We start from the raw sequence: 6443 nt of genomic DNA, 5'->3' as shown, positions 1-6443 counted from the left end.
AATTTCTAAAACGGAACGGGCAAGGCATGAACGAACTGATCTACATGGCCTCAGCATTAGAACATCTGACAAACGTAATGGCAACAGAAGCTGGACACTGGACAGGCACTGGCCGAGGTCTCAGCTGAGCTAGTGACTGTCCTGACCATGGCATTACAAAATCGACTGGCTTTGGATTATCTGTTAGCCTCGCAGGGAGGAACGTGTGCTATCATAGGCCAAGAGTGCTGTACTTACATTCCAGATGGCTCTGAAAATATCACTAACCTGGCCGACCATATTAAGAGACAGGCTGCTCAAATTCAAGAGATTGGCAGTGAATTTCACGACTATTACCCGCCGGGTTGGCTAGGGTGGTTGGGTCATGGATTATTTGACTGGATCTTTAAGGCCTTTATTCTACTTCTACTAATGCTATTAGGGATAGGATTGCTTGCCTGCTTGTGTAAATGCATTTTCAAACGAATCATGGATATACCTATTTAGCTAGTTGTCATGATATGACAAAAGGGGGGAGTGCGGTATTGTGTGAAGCAAATAATGGCATGATGGGAAAACTAGTCAAGTCTTCTTGGTACAATTGAATTTAACCTAAGACACAGATACAGAATACACAGAGATAGCATGTCCTGGGAACTGGGTGACACTGAGAGTCCAGATAAGGCTTGAACCTAGAAGTAGTCTTAATACATAACAAGCTGAACAACTATTTCTTCCTGTTCCTAAACAAATTCTTCCCTTTCTTAAAACAAAGACAAGATAATGATATGAGACTCCAGTCCCCTAAAGGTCAGCAAGGTGACGCCATTGTAACGATTATTACTTATGTTTTACTTTCAATCAAATTCCTGACCAAGCTGTATTCATGTTATCTTGATCCTATAATGTATAAGAATCGCCTACTTTTCCTGTAATATCGCAGACTTGGGACGGACTCAGCAGTTTGTAATTGACTGCTTTCCGACTCCAAGTATCAGCCATTTACTGCTAGCAGTCAGCTCTAATTCGGAAATAAAGTTCAGTTTTGCTTACCTAATGAATCATGTTTGTATTTCTCTATCACAGTCAAGACGCGGGGAAAATATAAAATACACCCTTCGGCAATGGCACCACTCGGTTCTGCCATGATTAACCCTCGGATAATAATAGAAAGACAATGGATAATAAGCACATGGCACATCTACCATAACTGAGATAAGATAATACGAGTCCCTGTAACACTCAAGGAGAAGAAGACATTCAATCGGCCCTCACAGAATAACAACTCCCTTCAACAGGATAAAAGATAACAAATTCCGACAACAACACCATGATAGGGAAAGAGTCCAGATTAGAGCCTGAGTTATACTGAGCTGCTAACCATCCCTCCAAATCCTTGCCCATCGTGGATTTAACGAAGGCCGAGGCAGTAGTCGGATTATCGAAAGACTTGACCGAGTTGTCAGATACAATTTTCAGGGTCACAGGATAAAGCGACATAATTCACTCACGGAGCCTTGAGTTCCCTTCAAACTTCATCGAAGCCTCGATGCTTCGTTTGTGTGGCTGCCGAAATGTCCTGGAAGAAGGAAATCCTAACTCCCTCATGGAGCCAGGTTCCACCTCACCTTACCCGTTTCCAGGACCCTCTGGTGATCTTTAAAGTTGTGGAAGTGAATGATTCCAGGCCTGGGATGAAAACTATCCCTCGGACTCAAAGACTGCATCCGATGCCCTTTCTGATTGGAAACACCCAGACTTCATATCCAGCTTGAGAAAACGTGGCAGCCGCTCCTCAAAGAACCTAACGGGAGCCTTACCCTCCACACCTTCTGGCAGGTCGCCTACTCGGATGTTATTTCTCTGACCCTCGGTTCTCCAAGTCCTCCAGGAGTCCGTCACCTCAGTCATCCGGTTTTCCAAGGATTGAGTTCTTGCCTCCGCCGAGGAGGCATGTTGCTCAACGTTCAGGATTCCCTCCTCCGGATCATTGAGCCTCTTCATGGTGTTTTGCAGCTCGGCCTCATGAGCTCACAGATATTGAGTCAGCTCACTCAGCCTTTGGTCAATAACACGGTGAATGTTGCTCACATAGATCGGCCAATGATCTCACAGAATAGAGAAGTAGGCTCGATGGGCCGAATGGCTGACTGCAGCTCATATTTGTTATGATCCCTGTGCCTCGGACAGGAAGCAGTGAGCAGGGATCTGTCAATCAGCCTGAATCAGCACCTTCAGGAGAATTGGGAGGGTGAATATTAGATACAGCAGAGTGAGAATGGAGGGAGAGTGTGTGGGATGGAGATTTACATCTTTTGGGGAATGAGAGACGAAATAATGTTCTCCAGGAACTAGAATTATCTGTTCTGAATTTCTATCCTGTACTGACAGTGATGTCTTTTGTAAATTGCTTTCACAGGATATTAGAAGAGGAGGAATTACAGACAGAAATCTCAAACGTCACGTCCTAATCTGACTGAGTCTCAATTCCTTGGAACTGAATATCACCGGACTTTAAATCTAGAAGGAGAAATGTTTGTCTGTTCTGTCTGCTTCAAAAGATTTTAACCATCAGTGTGACTGGAAAAGAACCGAGACACACACACCCGGGTGAAAGTGTTCCAGAGCACTGACTGTGGAAAGAGCTTCAACCAGTTACACTGCCTGAAAAACATCGCACCATTCACAGCAGGGAGAGACTGTACACGTGTTCTGTGTGTGGATGAGGTTTCAACTTATTGTCCAACCTGGAGAAACACAAGGACACCCCCACCCTGGAGAAACTGTGGAAATGTGGGGACTGTGGGAAGGGATTCAAGGCTCCATCTGCACTAGAAACTCATCGACGCATTCACACTGGGGGAAGCCATTCACCTGCCCTCAGTGTGAGAAGGGATTCACTCAATTATCCGCCCTGCGACGACATCGATGCATTCACACTGGGGAGAGACCGTTCACCTGCTCGCAGTGTGAGAAGGGATTCACTACTTTATCGAGCCTTTGGAGACACCAACGAGTTCACACTGGGGAGAGGCCATTCACCTGCTCTCAGTGTGAGAAGGGATTCACTGAGTTATCAAAACTGCGGATACATCAGCGACTTCACACTGGGGAGAGGCTGTTCACCTGCTCTCAGTGTGAGAAGGGATTCACTGAGTTATCGAAACTGCGGATACACCAGCAAGTTCACACTGGGGAGAGGCCGTTCACCTGCTCTCAGTGTGGGAAGAGATTCACTCAGTTATCCAGCCTGCAGTCACACCAGCGAGCTCACACTGGGGAGAAGCCATTCACCTGCTCTCAGTGTGAGAAGGGATTCACTCGGTTATCCACCCGGCGGATACATCAGCGAGTTCACACTAGGGAGAAGCCATTCACTTGCTCTCAGTGTCAGAAGGGATTCACGCAGTTATCCAACCTGCAGAGACACCAGCGAGTTCCCAGAGGGGAGAAGGCGTTAACCTGCTCTTAGTGGGAGAAGGCATTCAGATATCCATACGCCCTGCAGGAACACTAGCGAGTTCACACCTGGAAGAAGCCATTCACCTGCTCTGAGCAGGGGAGACATTCAATGATCCGTCCCAACTACGGAGACACTAGCGAGTTAATTCTGGGGAGAGACCATTCATCTGCTCTCAGTGTGGGGTGGAGTTTTGTGATTCACCGCACCTGTTGTGACTGCAACAAGTTCACAATAAATTCCAGATGTTGGCTCCGTTGTTATTGTTTCTGCTCTCACTGATATCCAAGACTGCATTTTGTTCATTCTGACATCTGGTGAATGGTGATGATTGGGGGGTTTCTTTCTGCTGGACTGGCCGGTCTAACACCTCTGCCTCCGGTGGGCTGACCATTGTGAGGCTAGTTGTGATTACCTGGTTCCAAGTTTGACGAGGAGCACAGAATGAAAAGGTGTTTGCATGTTGGAAGATATTTAGTTCCCAAAGCAGCCACATTGCCATGAAGATGGCAATAAACATATCACTGAAAGTGGCAACGCAGGTGGATAAGGTAGCTAAGGAGGCAGACGGCATGCTTGGCTTCATTGGTCGGGGCATTGAGTACAAAAATTGGCAAGTCATGCTGCCGCTGTACAGAACCTTAGGCCACACGTGGAATATTGTCTACAGTTCTGGTCACCACATTACCAAAGGATGTGGAGGCTTTGGAGAGAGTACAGAGGAGGTTTACCAGGATGTTGCCTGGCCTGGAGGGTATTAGCTATGAGGAGAGGTTGGATAAACTCGGATTGTTTTCACTCGAGCGACGGAGGTGGAGGAACAACCTGATAAAGGTTTACAAAGTTATGAGTGGCACGGGCAGAGTGGATAGTCAGAAGTTTTTTCCCAGGTTGGAAAAGTCAATTACCAGGTGACATAGGTTTAAGATGCAAGGGGCAAAGTTTAGAGGAGATGTGCGAGGGAATTTTTTACACAGAGGGTGGTGAGTGCCTGGAAGACGCTGCAGGAAGGAGGTGGTGGAAGCAGATACGATAGTGACGTTTAAGAGACATCTTGACGAATACATGAATAGGATGGGAATAGAGGGGTACAGACCCTGGGAGCAGGAAAGGTTTTAGTTTAGACAGACATCATGATCCGAGCAGGCTTGGTGGGCTGAAGGGCCTGTTCCTGTGCTATCCTGTCCTTTGTCCTTTGTTGTTCTTTGTATGATGATAGACGATTGACAGGCAACTGCTAGCATTTTATTTACATAAAATATAGATTCCTTTAAGAAGCAAAAGTGAAGCTATCTTGGCGAACAAGAAAAGTTACATTGGATCAATGGAGGAGACTCATAAAGTGGCCCAAATAGTAGTGAGCCTGAGGATTCGGAACTTGTTTAGAATTCAGCAAAGGAGGACCAAGAAACTGATAAAGAGAAAATAGAATATGAGAGCAAACTGGGGAGAACTAGAAAAGTTCCCGTAGGAATGTGAAAAGAAAAGATTAGCAAAGACCAATGTGGGTCCATTCCAGGCAGAGACAGGAGAGTTTATAATGCGGAATAAGGAAATGACAGAGAAACTAAACAATGTGTGTCTGTCTTCACGGAGGAAGATACAGAAATTGCCCTAAAAACACTGGAGAACCAAGGGACCAGTGAGCACGAGGAACTGAAAGAGATTAGTATCAGTGAAAAGGTAGCACTGGAGAAATTAACGAGGTTGAAAGTTAATAAATCCCCAAAAGCTGCTGCTCTACATCCCAGAGTGTTGAAAGAGGTGGCTGGAGAGATAGTGGATGCATTGAAGATCATCTTTCAAACTTCTATAGATTCTGGAGTGGTTCCTGCAGATTGGAAGGTGGTAAATGTAACCCCACTGTATAAGGAGAGAGAGAAAACGGGGAACCACAGACCCATTAGCCTGACATCAGTAGGAGGGAAAATGCTACAATCTATTATAAAGGATGTGATAACATCCGAATTAGGAGCCACTCTGCCCCTCGAGCCTGCTCCACCATTCAATAAGTTCCCGGCTGATCTGATTGAAACCTCAGCACCACAGAGGTCCCTGAGAAAATAAATCTTGGGAGATAGTAATAATATTTTTTATTATAATAATAATCTTTATTATTGTCACAAGTAGGCTTACAATAACACTGCAATGAAGTTACTGTGAAAATGCCCTTGTTGCCACACACCGGCGCCTGTTCAGGTACACAGAGGGAGAATTCAGAATGTCCAATTCACCTAACAGCACAACTTTCAGGACTTCTGGGAGGAAACCGGAGCACCTGGAGGAAACCTGTGCAGACTACTCACAGACAATGACCCAAGCCGTAAATCAAACCTCGGTCCCTTGCGATGTGAAGCACCGGTGCTAACCACTGTGTTACTGTGCCGCTTGTAGATGCAACTCACTGCTGCCACTGGGTATCGATGGTGAATGGGGTGCTGATCATGTGCCTACTTTGTCCTGCATAAAACAAACTCCGATTTGAATCAGACTCTCTGATAATTAAGCACTTGAAAGAACTGATTAAAACCTAATAAATTTAAATAATCCAGTCCATTTGAAAAAAAGAATCTGCTCTTCAAAGATATATTGTTACAAATTACAGGAGATCTTTGTTGTTGAATTGAGTACTTTGACCCCTCACGGACACCTGGCTGACAAGAGGCACTGATTGGACAATAGCTGGAAACAATGAGCTGAAATATTTTTCTGGGAGTGAAACTGTTTCTCTTTAACCCGGAATCAACTCTGTGAGAGTTAAAGGTAATACCAGGCTAAATTACATTGAATATACAGCATAGAAACAGCCCAACCAATCCATGTCAGTGCTTATACTTCACTTGAGCCTCCTCTCGTGCTTTCCCATCTGACTAGATCAGTGTATCCATCTGTTCATTTCTCCCTCGTGTTCATCCAGCTTCCCCATAAATATATCAATGTTATTCACCTCCACCAATCCCTCAGGTACGAGTTCCACATTCCCACCACTCTCTGGGGAAGAAGT

This window comes from Scyliorhinus canicula, chromosome 17 (genome assembly GCF_902713615.1).
Source record: "Scyliorhinus canicula chromosome 17, sScyCan1.1, whole genome shotgun sequence".
NCBI classification, from domain to species: Eukaryota; Metazoa; Chordata; class Chondrichthyes; order Carcharhiniformes; family Scyliorhinidae; genus Scyliorhinus; species Scyliorhinus canicula.
The sequence above is the reverse complement of the archived record's forward strand: the minus strand, read 5'-3'. Positions refer to the sequence as shown.